The sequence below is a fragment of the Lissotriton helveticus genome, chromosome 1_2 (genome assembly GCF_964261635.1).
Source record: "Lissotriton helveticus chromosome 1_2, aLisHel1.1, whole genome shotgun sequence".
Taxonomy (NCBI): Eukaryota; Metazoa; Chordata; class Amphibia; order Caudata; family Salamandridae; genus Lissotriton; species Lissotriton helveticus.
In genome coordinates, this window is record NC_136058.1 from 143,762,872 (window position 1) to 143,778,903 (window position 16,032).

Consider the following 16,032-nt stretch of genomic DNA (forward strand, 5'->3'; position numbering starts at 1 on the left):
ACTACTGTTTCTTACAGATATATCGTTACCGAAGGTAAGTAACTTGTTCGTCAGGAGGGCTCGCGCCGGTGAGCGCTCCTTTCGCATCCTGGCAGCTAAGCTGTGGAACGCCCTCCTGTTCACATCCAGAGCTTAGATAACTACCTGATATTCCGGTAAGCACTGAAAACTCACCTTTTTCCATCTCTTAAGGTTTGGTTAGTCCATGCCTCTGTCTATCTCTGTGGCCCTTTGGCCCTCGGGCCTCTCTTCGGCTAACCTAACCTAACTTCTAAACAAATCCCAGTCTGCTAGGGAAATATGTTCTCTCCTTAAAAGACAACTTTTAAACCATGCTGTGACTTTAGAATACATATGTTGGTCTTGGGCCAGCATGAGCTCTGGACTTGAATTGTGTGATAAATGTGCCCTCCTGCAGCCAAGGGTATTGTAGGACTGAGCAACAAATCTGTGCTTTGCAGAAATTAAGTAACGCCCCTCTCCTAGTCATGGGCGTGGACTCGATCCCACTCCAGAGGCTGTTCCAGTGAGTGGTCATCTTTACATTCGAAGTTCTCTGGCCAAGTCCAAATCAGAATCCAAACGCAAACATAAAAGGCAAAGTGGGACTCTACCCCATCCTACCATTCATGTCTCAGTTGTGGAACCGATTCCCTAAGTGATCCCTGTGGGCACGCTGTAGATTGCTGACTTCAAAGACATCATGACTTATGCTCGAACAAAACCCTTGCACGATGGTAGGTGGCGTCAGTTGGTTCCACCAGACATCGGTATTGTCCGCTCCAGTAGTGATGTCCACTCCGAAAGTGACACCCAGTCACCTAAATAGGCGCCACCTTGGCGCGCTGACGTCAGCTCTTTTCTTTCTGTGCCAGCTAGCGCTTATCCGTGAAGAGGGCTACCTCTGTCACTTTTTGACAGGCTTTTTTCGAAGTTTTATCAACTATTTTGGTTTGTAGGTTTTTTCTCAATCTCGAAGATGACTTATGGATTCAAACTGTGTGCCTGGAGCGCAACCACGACTCAAAGTTGTGCTCCAACTGCCAGGCCATGGCTCCAAAGGCTTTTGGGGGAGCGAAGCTGCTTGCGACCTTGCGCTTGGCTCCCTGCCATTTGCCTTGGAGGTCTCGTTCCCAGTTGAGGGGCAGTTTCGGGCACAGCTCTGGGAGTCGCAAGTCCTCGTCCACCTGCTAAATGTCATCGGGCCAGTACGGTAAGAGGCTTAAGAAATTCAAGAAGTCAAAGTGTGCATCAGCTTCTCCCCATCTGCCGACTGACTTAATCGAGGAGCCTATCTTCTCTAGGCGACTGCGTACTCCCTGGCTCTGGCCCCCGTGCCGAGGCTCCCGATTTTGCCAGAGATTCCAGACCCATTCTTATCCACGACGACCCGTAGCCGGATTGGTGCCTACCAACGCAGATTCCGTCGCCAACGACAGGCAGCAAAGAAGTCGAAGTGTGCTTCAAACTCTCCCCATCTGCCAACTAACGTGCTCGGGGAGCCTTGACGCTCTAGACTTCGTTCTGCAGAACCTGCACCTGGGTCGACTACGCACTTCCCTGCATTTCCAGGAGCTGAGCCCCCGCCGAGCTAAAATAATTCTATGATGCCATGTGCCTAATGTTTGTGCGACCTGACCCCCTTCCCGTGCACCTTCAGGCCACGGAGGCTCAGGAGGGGCTCTATTGGGATCCGCGCCAGCGGCTCCGGTGCCCTCCAATGGATCCGGATCGGCGACAGTCGTGCCACTGTGACCTTTGCTGGCTCTGGCCCCCATGTCGGGGCTCCTGACGTTGCCGGTGGCGCCAGCCCAATTCTTAATCCTGAGACCCGAAGCTGGATCGGTGCCTACCGACGTTTCTATCACCGACGACACCCTTGGTTCGTAGGTTGGCTCTTCAGCCTTATTTTGAGGGGCTAGGAATTGAGGAGTATTGGAAGGGGTCGTCGGACCCTTTAAGAATCCAGCCTGCATATGAAATGGACCGGTATGAAAATTTGGGTGAGGCCAGTGGCCTGGGTACCTCCCCAAATTCTGGAAACCAGGAAGGGTGTGGTGGATATAAGGGTCGCACCTCAAGGTTGCTATATGTATGGGCTTACAAAGTAGGCATTAGAGAGTAAACTTTACATAAAAAGTAGGGTTAGTGCCACTCAGGGTAAAACACCCCTGTACCTAAGGCTTAGAAAATATAAGAATCAACAGTAGCTTTTGGAACACTTGCAAAGACTTCCTTGTACTCACAATATTGCAGTGTACATTAAAGACAGTAATCTGTCAGTCTGACCTAGAAAGAAAAGAATGAAGAGAGGTTCCTCGTAACCCAGGAAACATGGAAAGTACAGTTATGTAGTCAATCATAGATTTATTTTGTAATAACAAGTTATTATACTTAGTACAAAAAATGCAGGGGCTGGAACATGTAAATCTTGTTAACACAATCATGAAAACTCTTCCATGATGTGAATAGTGGTCCAGTCCTTGTTGCAAAGAACAAAGAGAAACAGCCAACGCGCGTTTCGTGCCTAGCGTGAGTTTCTCAAGGCTGTAACGACAATAGTAGAAAAAGAACAACATATAAACAATGCTATCTCCTAAATAGCAGGAATACTTCTCCAATCTGACTAGCTCACTCACTTCCGCTAGGGAGCTGTTCAAAATCGCGGACTCACTATGCTCCCTCCAACTTCCTGACCCCGTAGTTAGCTCTCAACGTCTCTGTGACGACATTGCAGACTTTTTTCATAAAAAAATCTTTGACATTCATACTTCCTTAGAAGTACAACGCCTCTCCTTGGTTGAAAATCATCTTCCAGGCATACGCTCCTTTGAGGCATTGGACATAGTTCCTTCCAGTCTCCTCTCCGATTTCCCCCCTATGTCTTTGAAGGGACTGAATCTTCTTTTGGACAAGACGAAGTCTTCTTCTCCATTAGATCCACTGCCTCTTAAAAAGTTAAGAGTGTAGGAACAGCCTCCTTCCTCCCCTGCTTGAGGTGATGAATAAGGTCATAGCTCAAGGCTCCTTTCCATCAATATGGAAGAAGGCCATTGTGAGGCCGCTCCTTAAGAAGCCCTCACTTGATCCTGGTCTTCTGAAAAATTTCAGACCCATTTCTCTGCTCCCTGCACCGGCTAAAATTTTAGAAGTACACCTGAATCGCCACTTATCTTCCTTCCTTGAAGCCTCGGAGTATCTTGATATCACCCAGCATGGTTTTCGAAAACAACACAGCACAGAATCTGCTCTCACCTTTGTAGTCGATAACATCCGACGCAAGGTTGACGCTGGACAAACCACCGTTCTTGTGCTATTGGACCTCACGGCCGCATTTGACACTCTGTCCCCTGCCATCCTAACATCTCGGCTTAGGGAGGCAGGTGTCACTGGCTCGGCCCTGAGTCTCCTCAACTCCTTTCTCCTTGATAGGGAACAGAGAGTGATGCTCGGCAACCACCTCTCCCCAGCAAAGTCTTTGCAATGTGGGGTGCCACAGGGGTCGGCATTAAGTCCGACCCTGTTCAACATCTACGTGGCCCCCCTTGCCAGGCTTGTAAGATCGCAGGGGATGGAGGTGGTATCATACGCCGATGACACCCAGATCATGGTTTCACTCACTCAGTCCTCTGTCATAACATCTGCCTCTAGCTTCAGGTCCTGTATGCAACATGTTGCAGATTGGATGGTTGCCAACTCGCTGAAGCTAAATGGCGACAAGACTGAGGTCTTGGTCTTTGGGAAGGACCATGATACCTGGTCGAGTGAATGGTGGCCCTCCTCTCTTGGCACCTGCCCCACTCCCTCGCAATTTGCCAGAAATCTGGGTGTGGTGTTCGATACTTCACTCTCGATGTCCCTACAGGTGAATCGGACTGTTTCGACCTGCTGGGGTGTGATCAGGACGCTCAATAGAATTCGCAGCTATCTGTCTCTTCAAGCACGCAAGCAGATTGCAGTCGCCCTTGTTGGTTCCAGACTAGACTATTGTAACTCTCTCTACATGGAATCCAACAAGGGCCTCATACATCGACTGCAAATCGTGCAGAATGCTGCTGCACGCTTTGTCTTGGATCTTCCCAGGTCCTCTTCTGCTACTGCTGCGAGGAGAGACCTTCATTGGCTGCCTATTCAGCACAGAATATATTTTAAAATTCTGTGCCTGACCTATAGAGCTCTCGAGGATGGATCTAATGGCGCTATCAGCTCCCTGCTTACCCGTTATCACCCTACTCGGTGTTTGCGTTCTTCGGGTTTACTTCAACTTGTTGTCCCCCGTTTTAAGCTCACCAGATGGGGAGCCAGGGCCTTCTCCGTCGTTGCGCCACAGCTCTGGAACATCCTGCCGATGAAGTTGAAGACTTTACCTTCTCTATCGCTCTTCAAAAAGGCCTTAAAAACGTGGTGCTTCTCCAGAGCCTACACAGGTTGAGCTGCAGGGTTTTTTGTTATGAGCTGGATTTGGAATTAGGCGCCTTGACGCCCACTGGGCTAAGTTTGCGCATGACAAAACCCCCTTTACTTACTTACTTACTTACTTACTTAAATAATTTAAAAATATACCCTATCCACATGGGACAGTGTACAAATAGGGTATAACAGGAAGAGTAGATCTAAAAAACATTACAAGAAGGGGCAAAAGAACGTCTTATCCAGTCTAGCCACAAAGATTGGCTATGCCAGAAGAATAAAAGAAGGCCCAATACCAACAGTAATGTAAACAAGAAGGAAAGCTTCATGTGATATTCTCGGATCCCTTTAGTGCATACAACAAGTAAAGAATACTCATGGGAGAAGAACTGCTCTTAGCACCACTGATGTGAGACAAAGCCAACATGGGACAATAAAGGAGAAGTGAATAGGACTAATGAACTCCAAATTGTCAACATTTATATAGACATTAGACGGCTCGAAGGATGTCATCGGAATGATTCTGTCAAATCAGCATTCAAAGCTTGAAAAAGATGTAAGTAGATGTTTAACAGTCATCAAAAACACAGATCTGAATATTAATTGGAAATTAATTTTGGTCACTAGTACAACCAAAATTGCTCACTTTAAGAATAGCAGTGTCTCATTCATCTTCGGTCTCCATTACTGCTGATGATAAAATAAACCTGTATCCAAAGGGATCGTATTCATGAGCTTTCTATTGATAAGAAGAATTGATATAGTCTGAATTAAAAAATCCTCTATTAACGTCTAAATTGATGCACATTAGACGTATGTAAAAAAGAGGTATTCCTAGTAACGTTTGCAGATAGTTAATAAGGCATCTGGGGCACTATGATAAGTTCCTATGAACAAAAAATATAATTGTTCAAACATTGAATAGTTATTAACTAAGAAAGGCAAATCCAAACAAGTCCTAATAATGTCGCACATGCGAGTTGTCTTGTATACGTTTGAAACTTATACACCAATTTAATGGTGACCTCTACAATACTGGGCATAGTTATATTCATACATTTGCAACCCAGTGTGATGGCATAGGTAACCCATGTCAACATACATAGGCTATCACGATTCTTTGTAAAATAGATATCTAGTCTTAAGGGACCAGTTTATACAGAATGAAAAAATAACAGCATATATTGGTAGTAACTTGTTCTACGTAGGCAGCACTGCATCGTGAATAATTCTAAAATCAATGTCTAGTCTTCAGTGAGTAATATATACGGAACTACAGAATAGACACATTAGTAGCCTGTTCTGCATAGGCAATATTACAAGTGGATATGGACCCATTTGTCACACTTGTTTAATATCAAAACCGTAACATACTTTAGGAGGCGACAGAAACTGTTACATGTATAAAGAATTAACCGTTCTGGTAAACGACAAAATGTGAGAAGACTGGAGCACTTTCTTTGGCAGGGGGCTATTGGTTGCCCCTACTTAAAACTATTAGTATATCTGGCGGGAAAGGCAACGCCATGTACATTGAACAGGGTTGCTTCCCACACTATATATATAAGAAGACTGTGATACATATATAAAGAATTAACTGTTCTGATAACTGACAAGAAGTTTACTTAGTGGCATTTTTTCTTTGGCATGGGGCTAGTTAGCATCCATGCTCTTGGTTGTCCGTACTGAAAGCTGTTGGTGTGTCGGGCAAAGAAGGCAAAAGTCATGTGCATTGAGGAAGTGTGCTATCCTGCACTGAGAAACCAGTTGCTTGCCCATATTTGAGATTAGGAAGTTCTAATACACGAACGCCACTACTTCATAGTTTGTTCGAAAAATGCCTGTATTCAAGAGTCATAGTGAGCAGAAACGTAAGGGCACATATAGCATTCTGTTCCCTTTACTAGCGTTCGTTAAATACATCATACCATAAAGGTAGTTAATGGGCCACGAAAATGTTGGAAAATATATATCCAAAGACTATGTATTCAATACAATCATGAACGCTACCGATTCCGTCTTATCGATGCTACATGTCCAATCTACTTAGACATATTAGTATTAAATTGTAAATCAATCATTCTGAACAGAATGCGTGGCGAAAGAAACATAATTATTAAAGCGCATTCCCAATTACTTACCTCATTTCTACGCCGAACTCTATTCTGGAGGAACCGTCACCTCCCCTTTCTGCCGTCATAATGTGCAGAGTCGCTATAGTCTTGCATTTAAGTAAATCCGGAACCGGAAAGGATTGTGAGCGGTCACAAGGAGAAGGTCCGCAATTTACACTGGACCTAGATTGAACCTCACGGCGGGGCCATCTTATACAGGATGTTAAAGATAAAGAAAAGGTGATGAGTTAATAGGCCTGACTATCTCAAGCAAATTGGTTATCATTTAGTCAGTCACCAAATAGCATTACCAAATTAAGAATGTTATAAGTAATGTATGATGGATGCTTTATTTTTATATAATTATAACACCTAGAACGAAAAAACGGGTAAAGAAGTCCATATTTGCCATTCGAGTCAATCATATTTTTCCTTCGAGAGCACAGTCGGGGAAGTGTGATGACCATCTTGTTCGGGGCACCCATAGTGTGCAAAAGATTCAGACAGACAGAACATAAGAGACAAAGGGTAGGGAGGTAATATACACGTGTTCACAGACATTGTGTATAGCTCATCAATCATTTCAGTACAAGATCTTCTGTGATACATAGGTAAAGAGGCAAACAGTTGAACAAGTCAGGCATGTAAATACAATTCATGCATATTCTAGTATACCTCCCCTGATTCTGGCCTGCTTTCTTCCCCTACCGTGGCTATGGAGTAGGGAGCTTCATATGCTATGGTGGTGAAAAGGGCAGCCGAGGTCCTGGACCTTCGGTGAAAGTCAAGACAAACCGATTGACAGAGGTTCTGCAGCTGGATGTCTCTTCCTCTCAACCCCTCCTGCCTTTCAACGAGGCCTTGACTGATGTCCTTCTGGGAACCTGGTCCAAGCTCAGCACAGGGGCTCCTGTGAAAAGGACAATCGCCCACCGTCATCGCCCTGCACAGGGCAACCCAAAATTCCTTACCAACCACCCTACCCCCAAGAGCTTTGTGGGCCAAGCCTTTACCTTACAGGGCGCATTCCCTTACGCACCCCTCGACAGGGAAGAGGCTGGATAGTTGTTGAAAGAAGATTTTTTCTTCCGGTAGCTTGCATTGCATTCGGTGAAATCTGCATGCCAATTGGCCTTTTACACCCACTCCTTGTGTGAAATGGTTGCGCAGATGCTGCCACATGTCCCGGAGGATGCCCAGACCTTTCTTTCTCAAGCGGTAACAGACAGGAGAAGTTCACCATTCATTGTGGGCCTGACACTACCGACTCACTGGGCAGGGCAGTGTCATCAATGGTGGTTGTTTGGCGCCACGCCTGACTGAGAACTTATGGTTTTCTGGGGATGTCCAGGCTTCCCTTATGGACATGCCCTTTGATGGCACCCATTTTTTCTAAGACCAGGCAGACCTGGCTCTGGAGCGCCTTAGCGCATTTAAGGATTCACAAGGTACTGCCAAGTCATTGTGCCTTTCAGTGTCCACCCGTCCCCCTTCTGCTTTTTCCTCCCCTTTTGTGGCCACAGAAGGTGCTTTTAGCCATATCCCAGCCACAAGACCACACAAGTTCCGCAACCTCTGTGCAGCCGTGGGCGCGGCTCCTTTTGACCCCGTGAGTCAGGCAGCCAAAGGCAGTCAGTCCATTCCTCCCCTGCAGCCTCTACACCTTCCTAGTCCGGCACTTCAAAATAATGGGCGGCCGGGTGAGTCATCGCCCCCACCACTGGCAAAACATCTCATCGGAAAAGTGGATACTTCAGTTAGTTCGACAGCTCTACTCCCTCCCTTTCGAGACTACCCCTCCCTCCATACCGCCGACTTAAGACCGGCTGACGGATGACCGTCGGAACTTGCTTCAGGAGGAAGTCTGATCTCTCTTGGCCAAGGGAGTCACAGAGAGAGTTCCAGCACCTAAAGTCGGCTGGTTTTCTGTGGTTGCTATTCTCACTACTACGGGTCCTGAAAAAGGACAGGGGCCTTCATCCTATTCTAGATCTGCGAGCCCTCAACTACTCCCTCAAAAAGGAAAAGTTAAAAATGCTCACTCTGGTTCAGGTCTGGTCTGTCCTGGACCCCGAAGACTGGATGCTAGTATTGAACATGCAGGATGCCTATTTTCACATTCCCGTCCTGCCTGCCCATCGACACTACCTGTGGTTCACTGTAGGCTATGAGCACTTTAAGTTCACAGTGCACCCCTGTAGCCTTACCAGCGCCCCTCAGGTGTTCCCCAAGGTGATGGTCTTGGTCGCTGCTCATCTTCACAGATCATGGGTGCCTGTCTTCCCCTATCTTGATGACTGGTTGTTGAAGGGGAGCTTGCCTCAGACTGTCTTCTCCCACCTCCAGACTACGGCGAATCTCCTGCTTTTGCCAGGGTTCACTATCCACTTGCTGAAGTCACACCGTACTCCGTTTCAGACGCGCTGAAATCACACCTGACTCCCTCTCAAACGTGCCTTTTTATCAGAGCTGTTCTGGACACAGTGCAGTTTCGGGCCTATCCTCCCAAAGCCGAGTCCAGGATATTCAGTCTATGATAACTGATGTTTCACTCTCTCTCCTGGATTTTGGTGAGAATTACTCAGAGGCTGCTCAACCTCATGGCCTCCTGCATCATGCTGGTGTCAAATGCCAGATGGCATATACGGGCTCCGCAGTGAGACCTAACGTTCCAGTGGGCGCAGCATCAGGGGAATCTCTCCAACATGGTCCAGATATTGGAGGGAACTGCACAGGACCTGCAGTGTTGGATAACCACAATTGGGTCAGAGGCAGACCCCTCTCCCTTCTCCAACCAGATCACACAGTAGTGACAGATGAGTAACTCCTGTGATTGGGCGGTGGAAATCAGAGGACTCGGGTCTCCGGCGGAATCTAGACTCCATATCAACTTGCTGGAGCTTTGAGCGATTCGCTTGGAATTGAAAGATTTCCTTCCCTCGATCAAGGGCAAGCAGGTTCAGGTGTTCAGATAACACCAGCGCCATGTGATACTGCAAGAAACAGGGTGGGGTGGGGTTGTGGACCCTTTGTGAAAATACCCTTTGTCTCTGGACATTACTGGAACAGGGCGTATGCCTTAACAAACTCAGCCGTTGAAGCCTAGCGGGTCACGAGTGGTGTCCCCCCAATCGGAAGTAGCGCAAGGTCTTTCATCAGTCGGGAGAGACTTGGTTAGACCGGTTATCCTCTGTAGAGAATGTGGAATGTCAGCAGTTTTGCACGTTGGAATTTCCAAGGTGAATGTCGCATGGAGATGCTTTTGTCTCGAGTGGAGCTCAGGCCTGCTATATGCCTTTTCGCCAAAAACACCCCTTCCCAGAGTGCTCAAGAAGATCAGGGGTGACTGGGCCAAAGTCATTCTTGTGGCTTCAGACTGGGCACGGAGAGTCTGGTATCCTGAGCAATGATCCTCCGATCAGGCTGCACCTTCGGTATGATCTTCTGTTGCAGCAGCTAGGGAGGGTCCTCCATTCGAACCTGTCAACTCTTTGCTTTCTCGCATGAAGATTGAGCGGCAGCAGTTGATAGCATTCAACCTTCCTTTCGAAGTCTGTAGTGTTATTTTGACTGCCAGGCGTCCCTCTACCAAGACCGTGTACGCCTGCTGGTGGAACAAATTTGTAACATATTGTACAGAAAGATCTATTGATCCTCTTCCTGCTCCCCTCTCTCAAGTCTTATTGTTGATTTTGACTTGTCTGCCTTCTTGATGCTGCCAGACCAACCCTCTTTTTTCGAATCCCCTATTTTAAATACATTTCTTAGTCTGGACCCAAAACGAGCATTGCTGTTCCATCTTGACTGTACTAAAGAGTTACAGGTGGACAAACCTCTCTTCTTGGGGCACGTTGGATCAAAGAAGGATCATGCTTTGCAGAAGAGAACTATCTCACAATGGATCATCCTCTGCATCAAAATTTGCTAGGCTCGGGCCAAAAAGCAGCCTCCTGGAGACTTAAGGGCTTCCTCCACCAAAGCTAAGGCTGCTACCACAGAATTTCAACGTGGAGTTCCAGTCCTCGACATTCGTCATGCAGCAGTGTGGGCCTCCCTGCACACGTTTACCAAACCCTACTGCTTGGACAGTAAAGTCCCTAGGGATGGCCATTTTGGCCTCTCTGTCCGGCAGGATTTCCTGGTCTAAACTTGTCCGCAGGCCTTCTTCCGGGAATGATATTGCTTGAGTATCTATTCAAAGGCAAGGTATCTGAGGCTAGATGACTCGATCAGATGGGGAAATTGCTTACCTTTGGTAACCTCTTATCTGTTACATGATCTAGCTTCAGATTCCTTACTGACCCACCCATCCTCCGCCCACTGCAGACAGGTTTTTAGGGTCAGGGATGATCCCTTTCATGGTTCTAGTTCTACAACCACCCCAATGCCAGTGCACTTAATAGATCCATGCTCCAGTTGTGGAAAGTCGTGAGAAGTAACTGATGTCAGTGCACCGAGGTGGCGCCTATATAGGTGACGCAGACGTCACTTATGGTGTGGTCGATGTCACGCGGAGCCGACCAATGCCACCTATCAGCGCGCAAGATTATTGCTCAAACAGAACTCTTCCGGATCTAGCCTGATGCTTGGGAAATTAAAAGGTAAGGATTCTGCGGCTAGACCATGTCTCTACCAGAAAAGGCTTTACACAAGGTAAGGAACTTGTCTCTCTGGCCCAGTGCCTCTATTAGGGCATACATGCAAACAGAAGCTCTATTATCTCTGTGGTTCAGACCATTCATGATGGGTAAGACGTGACCAAAGATGTTATCCATGCTGGCCTAGATACTACTCCAGAGCAGTTGGCACCAATTTCGTGCTCTGCATCTCTCATGGATATCTTTTTTGATGGCTCATGCCTTTACTGTGAAAAGGCAGATTCTTCATTCTATTGCTTAATTAAAGTAGAGCTGTGATGAGCTCTCTGGGTCGGTCGACCTCCACAAGCAGTTCCCCAAACCAGTTCAAAAAGTTCACAGGCTACTCCAGAGGACTGGTATATAGGCAAAGCCGGTTTCCCCCACAATAGTACAACAGTCACCCCAGTCCTGAGTCCATGGATGTGGGTCTGGCATTTGGCGCCTGGGCCAGCAAGGGCTTCAGTCTTACCACCCCTCCTCCATGCGGCAACAACCATTAAACCACTTTAGTGTGCCTTTGTGGCGCATACCTGTCCTGTGGAGAGGAAGGATTCCGCACTTCCTCCAGGATTGTAATCAATCATGTCTGACAGATGGGTCTTACAAATCATTTGGCAAGGCTGTGCAATACCCTTTATTTTTGCTCTGCCATATCTTCCCCTATCTGAGCACATTTCAGAAGAGCCTTTCTCCATTCTGATCCAAGGGGGGTGTGTGTGTGTGTGTGTGTGTGTGTGTGGCTTTGTGTGTGTGGCTTTGTGTGTGTGGCTTTGTGTGTGTGGCTTTGTGTGTGTGTGTTTGTGTGTGTGGCTTTGTGTGTGTGTGTGTGTGTGTGTGTGTGTGTGTGTGTGTGTTGTGTGTGTGGCTTTGTGTGTGTGTGTGTGGGTTTGTGTGTGTGGGTTTGTGGGTTTGTGTGTGTGTGTGTGTGTGGGTTTGTGGGTTTGTGGGTTTGTGTGTGTGTGTGTGTGTGGGTTTGTGTGTGTGTGGGTTTGTGTGAGTCTGTGTGTGTGGGGGGGGTGTGTGTGTGGGTTTGTGTGTGTGTGGGTTTGTGTGTGTGTGTGGGTTTGTGTGTGTGTGTGTGTGGGTTTGTGTGTGTGTGGGTTTGTGTGTGTGTGGGTTTGTGTGAGTCTGTGTGTGTGTGTGTGTGTGTGTTAGTTCGTTCATCTCCAAGGCTGTTATCAAGAGGGTTTCAGAGGAGAGCATATTGATGAATCTTGATTCTGTTAATTGTAACTAAAGTAACAAGTGGCTTCATGTAGAGGTTAAAGATGATAGAAGACTGTATGGAACGCGGGGGGACTTCGCAAATGATCCATAGTCACTCTATGCAACCTCCCTTTCCCAATATCTTCTTGAACAAGATGGTACTGCTGACTTGGACAGACATCCTTCAGACCTGTCTCCAATCTCCCCTTTCTATCCAAAATCCTTGAAAAGCGCGTTCTCCTACAACTGACCCATCACATGGACAACATCAACCTGCTAGATCCCCACCAATCGGGCTTCAGAAAAGGCTGTAGCACCGAAACTGCGATCCTTAACATCGTGGATGACATCCACAAGTCTCTAGGCACTGACCAATGCTGCCTACTCATCCTCTTGGACCTATCTGCAGCTTTTGACACGGTTGATCACAATCTACTCATCAAAGCTCTCCAAGACAGAGTAGGTGCGGACGAGGTGGTCCTATAATGGTTCTCCTCCTTCTTACACAACCGGTCCCAAAGGGTAAAAATCAAAACCTTTACATCTGACCTACACCCCATCAGCAGAGAGGTCCCCCAAGGCTCAGTGCTCTCCCCTCAACTGTTCAACATATACATGGAACCCCTCACCACCCTTCTCAAAAAAGCCAATGTTCCCTTCCATCTATATGCAGAGGACACCCAGATCTACTTGGAAACCTCCCCCACCAATAACATTCTAATACTCAACAACACTCTTAGAGAAGTTCAACACTGGCTATCAACAAACCACCTTAAACTCAATCAAGACAAAACTGAAATCCTCCTCATCTCCAACAAAGAAGAAAACTCTCAAATCATAGAGTGGCTAAAACAATCGATGCCCTCAACGGTAATCTCTTCCTTACAAATTCGGTAAAATCTCTAGGAATCACCCTAGACCCGAAACTGAACATGACCAAACACATTAAGATCTCCACGAAGAGTGCCTTCCTCAATCTGATGCTCCTCAACAAAATCAAGCCCTTCATCCCGCCCAAGGACCTCAAACAAGCCACCCAATCACTGGTGCTATCTAGACTCGACTGTGGGAACGCAGTCCTCACCGTTACAGCTCGATTCCACCTATCCCCCTCAAAACAACTCTCAATGCAGCTGCCAGAATGGTCACCAGAGTTAAGAAATATGACCACCTATCATACGCACTCAGATAACTAAAATGGCTCCCAGTTGAAATGCAGGCCAGCTTTCGCTGCCTGTCTCACGCACAAAGCCTTGCACACAGGGAAACCGGAATACCTGGCCTCCAAACTCAAGAAAGCCGACCAGACAAGAAATCTCAGGAGCTCGAACACCCTGCTACTCTTACCATTGAAAACACGCAAACAAAAAAGCTTCACAATCGTTCGCTGGAAACGCGCCAAAAATCTGGAACTCCATTCCAGCCGAAATGAGGACTATCCCGTCCTTTATAGAATTCAGAAGACTCTTAAAAGAACTCTACCATGCCTCCCCGAACCAAGAACCGCCGCCGAAACGCATAAGCCTGCACTCCGCAACCCCTTGACAATGTTCCGCTACAACCTACCTCTTCCTGCACTCTGCAGCCACTTGATAATGCTCCACCACAACCTACCTCTTCTGGCACTTTAAAGCCTCTTGAAAATGTACCACCTCTACCTACCTCTACCTACCTCTTCCACCCTCCCTGATCTCCTCGTTCCCTCCTCCCGGAATGAGGTTGAGCCCAAGACATTGTTCACTCATCGAGGCTATCTCAGGACTTCCCCACCTCAATGACGCTCGCACACTGGGTCCTCTGAACTTTTATGTTTGCCTCTGCCTTTCTTATGTGATTTCTGCTTAAATCTGCTGTAAAGCTCTCTGATACCATCGGTTCTGGTCAGAGCTATATAAAACTTCCTAATAAATAAATAAATAAATACATACATAAATACATAATAAATAACATCCTGCTGTCAGTTAACTTCAGTTTCTGACATTTTTTGCTCCAGTACATCCCTTGATAGTGCGAGAGAGGCTCAACTGGCTTCACCCAGAGAGAGCTTTCTGCTTCTACATTTGTCATTGTGTAGATGAACAGCTCTTTGTAGGATTCACAGCAACCAAGAAAGACAAAGGGGTTCAAAAGTGAACTCAATCTAGGTGAATATTGCTCTGCATTAAAGTCTGCTATGCACTGGCTAAGAAAGAACTCTGACTGCCTGGGGGCTCATTCAATCCAAGCCAAGGACACCACAATGGCGCAGGCAAGGATGGTGCAGGTTCTGAGTATGTACCTGCTTTCCACATTAGTGTTGGTGCACCCATTCAGAAAACACTGTTGCCTTGACAGCCAGGTCATACAGCAAGGCCATTTTGCCCTCTCAGTCCTGCAAGATTTCCTAAACTGATGCCATTCCTCAGACCCTACAGCTTAGGGAGTAATTGCTTTGGTATCTATTCTAAAGGTGAGTAATATACAGTTAGAAGCATCCACGAAAAAAACAAGTTACGTACCTTTAGTACAGCTCTTTCTGGTGGATACCCCTTCCAACCTTAGATTTCTTGATGCCGTCCGACCCTGTTCTATGAAATGAACAACATCTGAAGATCATAAGGTTCCAAGTTAGATTTTGGCACACACTAACCTAAATTGTTTGAAATGCTCCACATGTTCGTGCAGCGGTGGCGCTTATATGCAGTCATTTTGGGATGGAGTGAAGTCACTGCAGAGCCATATGGCAATTCCTGCCAAAGTGCGAAGAGCATTGCTGAAAGACATTGGATTTAGTCCACACCAAGGAATAGTCTAAAAGTGAGATATCTGCTGTCAAAGCGTGCATTAGGAAGATAGTTACTAAAGTTAAGTAACTTGCTTGTCATATCTTCATGCTAGTGAACTTCCCCTTTATAATTAGAAGTTCTTGATGAATCTTTTTTTGCATGTTATATTTGTTCTTCCTTCTGACCATTGGTCTTTCCTCTATCAATATCTCTTCTGCTTGTGATTTAAGAGCTTTGGTCCTGATTTAGAGTTCAGTGGACGAGATACTTTGTTACAAACATGATGGATATCCCTTCTGCCATATTACATGTGCTATTGGATAACCCTCATGTTTGTGACGGAGTAACCCATCCGTTACACTCTAAATCGGGCCCTATTTGTTTAGTTGCTTTAAAGTCCTGTTAAAATGTGAGCTTCTTTTTTATTTGAAGAAAACATTTTGTCGGTCGGTCAGGATGGGCTTGCATACTGGATCTTCACTCTATGCCTACTAAGAGTGCACACATGAAATACTGTTCAATGAGCCTGAATCTTGTGCTGGCTATATGAAGAATTGCAATACTCTTACTCCAGAAATGAGTCTTTGATTGATGGTGCAAAGATGTCACTGAACGCATATTAGCCCAATAGATAAATGTTTTCTTTCAGAACAGATAATAAATTGGCAAATGACCATAATAGATTAAACCGTGTTTACTAATATTAAATGCCTTAATACAGAAACAAGTTGTGGTTAGAGACCCCCCCGTCCTCACCTATGCCCCTGCTTTTCAGCACTTAGTGATTAGATGAGAAGTGACCCTGTTTACACACTACTCTGTACATACTTTGATGTTAATTAAGGAAGGAAAGTTTGCCAAGTTGTTTCAGAGCTATTGCTGATTGGAACATGTAGT

General features: G+C 46.3%; 1 protein-coding gene across 4 annotated transcripts in view; it reads left to right on the top strand.

Annotated features, from left to right (window-relative positions):
• Positions 1–16,032, top strand: part of USP24 (ubiquitin specific peptidase 24) — a 2,099,319-nt gene that overhangs the window by 808,593 nt on the left and 1,274,694 nt on the right. The window lies entirely within an intron of this gene.